Here is a 3150-nt window from a genome sequence, read left to right as displayed (position 1 = left end):
TTTGTGTTTGTCTCAGCCATCAATCCACACGTTTGAGAAATACTGAGCATGCAACTGCATAAATGAGACTTATACATTAAACTGCACGAGTTGTGTGAAAGTTTGTAAAGGATATTTTGATGTATTTTTGCTGTTGTTTCTTCACACAATGATTGACATTGATATATAAATTGTCATTTTAAGGATGAGACTACAATTAAAGCACCAAATTTCCTCTATGATAATGAAGTTTATTGTAACCCAGGTGCATAAAGCAGCTTTTTCTCCTTTCCTTTCAATTTCGTCATTAATATCGCGGTGTTACCTGTACTCCCGCGATAGTGACGTAACGCTCACGTGACGGGTTGCCGCCAGTCACGGCAGTCTATTTTTAGAGGAAGCTGCGGTAGCTTCCGGTCTCTTCGCATTGAGCCACTCGCGTCTGATCCGTCTGTGCTGCAGGTGAGGTGAATTGTTTGTTGCAAATTCTCCGCCGAATTATATATTATATACTTGCTGGTTTATGTGACGTCCTTTAAAATCATAGGAGCCGACTGCCGCTGGGTCCGCTGCGGGGTTTTGGGGTTGAAATCCGTCCATACTGAACTGGTGAGTGTTAATTAGCGATTGTAGCATGTTAGCTATGCTAATGCTAACGGGTATTATTATAGCGGCCGCTAGCATTTTGCCAGTTAGCTTATGTTAGCCTCTGGCAGACTCTTAAGAGATTGGTTCATGACAATGTTAATCATGACAATGTTGATGTATGGTCTGATCTATGAATGTATGTATATTTATTGTGATAAATATGATATGTCAGCTAACAAAAGGTGCCTTTACTTGTATTTGATTTTGAATAATTTATGCACTTCTGAAGTATTTTGTATTAATTTGAAGTTGCATTTATTTAAATACTTTTTCCCACAATTAGTATTAAGAGATGTGTACACATGGGATTTATTGTTGCTCTGGCCTTGTTTCATGTAGGCCAGGTGTCAATGGAGATGATGAAAGTGATTAGATGATTGTGATGGCGAGCTACCCAAGAGCTTCGACTGAAATATTCACCAGCAATTCCCCCAGTTCCCACTACTCCTGCCGGGCCGGGTAGGAGGCTCCATTGGAGTCAGCCAGAACCTTGCACCCCACACTTCCACACACTATTCCCCCCTCTGCTCCTTAACACACACACGCAGACTCCTCTTCCGTTACTGGCAACGTGGAACTTTTTGTGAACTTTGGGACGGGGATGCTGGGTCATAATTTATGTATTTAATTGTTGAATGATGACATGTGTTTTACAAAATTCTGATTGCAGCCTATGGTGTCCAACAATTGTGGGTTAATCTTGCATTGATTTTTTTTTTTGTTCTTTATCCAACCTCAGTAGTTGAGTTATGTATTTTACTTGAAATACAATTATATAATTTCTGTGAATTACCTTTATCCAACTTAAATAGTTGAGTTATTTATTTTATCTAAATACAATTATATATTTTCTGTAAGTTATTGTTACAGTAATTTTCTGTTATATTTATTTGTGTTTCTAATATATGGTACCCTTTTTGCAACTCAATTCTGGTCTCTGTGTGGTGTTTCCAGTCCTCCATTTCCTTCCTGAGCCGAATCTATATCTTCTGTTTATCTAGCCTACTACTACTACTATTATTATTATTAATACCTTAAACTGTACATTTAATATATGCTACATAATGGTGTGATTTTGGCAAGTGTGCTATTGTAACTTCCATACGAGCATTGATAGATGGAAAAATGTTTGACTTTCAAGTCACATCCCAAAGACTTGAGACTTGGATCAGAAGATATACAAACAGCTCTATGCAGAACACCCAGAGCAAGAAAAATACCCATTTCCTCCTATAGATCCCTGAAAGCCCTCTCTGTTTCCTCACCTTTATTCAGCAGTTTGTTCACCTTCAATCTCTTAAGTTCTATCCGATGCTTTCTGTGTTAGAAAGTGCAGGATATTGAACTGCCTTGTGGCCTGATTTGTAGTGTTGTTGTTGTCTGTTCGCTTCTTTTCCAACCTTATTGTCGTGAGAGTCGTCTGACTTTATATTTATTGATGAGGACTTTGTCAGAGTTAGTTTTGGGATGTTTCATGACGTCTCAGCCTGCTGGGTAAATACAGCTGTTAGTGTAAACTGAGGACAAAGTGCAGCTCCATCAGTGTATTAATCCTCATCACATCATGCTCATTAAACATGATACGGTACCTCCACCATCATGTTTCACATCAGTAATCAGTTCTCTGTTACTTTGTGAGCAGAGAATTTAATTAAAGCAGGAATTAAATAAAGCCACAGAGGAGATTTAGTGCGACGGAGGGGGACACTTGAATTCTTTTAGAGTTTTTTTCCGGTCGATAGAGAGTGGAGTTCAGTTTATTCTTGTTCTTGTCCCGCTCCATCTTCCTCCTGTAACGACACCATGTTTCATAATTATGTTTGTGCCCGGGTTGTTTTATTGGCTGTTGTAATTAGGTCGACATATTGATAGGGTGTCTGCACGAGCATTGTTAAACCACAATGAATACTAAATGAGAAAAAATAAAAGAATCAATGAGGAACAAATCAAAGATAAAAATGGAAATAAGCCGAGCCTCCAAACAACGGTCACACTGTACATCAGATACATACATACACTGAACAAAAATATAAACGCAACACTTTTGTTTTTGCTCCCATTTTTTATGAGATGAACTCAAAGATCTAAAACTTTTTCCATATGCACAAAATAACCATTTCTCTCAAATATTGTTCACAAATCTGTGTAAATCTGTGATATTGAGCACTTCTCCTTTGCCGAGACAATCCATCCCACCTCACAGGTGTGGCATATCAAGATGCTGATTAGACAGCATGATTATTGCACAGGTGTGCCTTAGACTGGCCACAATAAAAGGCCACTGTAAAATGTTCAGTTTTATCACACAGCACAATGCCACAGATGTCGCAAGTTTTGAGGGAGCGTGCAATTGGCATGCTGACAGCAGGAATGTCCACCAGAGCTGTTGCCCGTGAATTGAATGTTCATTTCTCAACCATAAGCCGTCTCCAAAGGCGTTTCAGAGAATTTGGCAGTACGTCCAACCGGCCTCACAACCGCAGACCACGTGTAACCACACCAGCCCAGGACCTCCACATCCAG

The 3150-nt window shown here is 39.3% G+C and overlaps 1 long non-coding RNA gene across 1 annotated transcript; it reads left to right on the top strand.

The window, feature by feature from the left end:
- Positions 1–415: 415 nt before the first annotated feature.
- LOC131979371 (uncharacterized) lies at positions 416–1613 on the top strand. The gene is made up of 3 exons (XR_009395045.1): positions 416–441; positions 527–588; positions 967–1613. It is a non-coding gene; the product is annotated as an uncharacterized LOC131979371 (long non-coding RNA).
- Positions 1614–3150: the final 1537 nt, after the last annotated feature.

Source organism: Centropristis striata, chromosome 10 (genome assembly GCF_030273125.1).
Source record: "Centropristis striata isolate RG_2023a ecotype Rhode Island chromosome 10, C.striata_1.0, whole genome shotgun sequence".
In the NCBI taxonomy this organism is placed as follows: Eukaryota; Metazoa; Chordata; class Actinopteri; order Perciformes; family Serranidae; genus Centropristis; species Centropristis striata.
The sequence above is the reverse complement of the archived record's forward strand: the minus strand, read 5'-3'. Positions and strand labels throughout refer to the sequence as shown.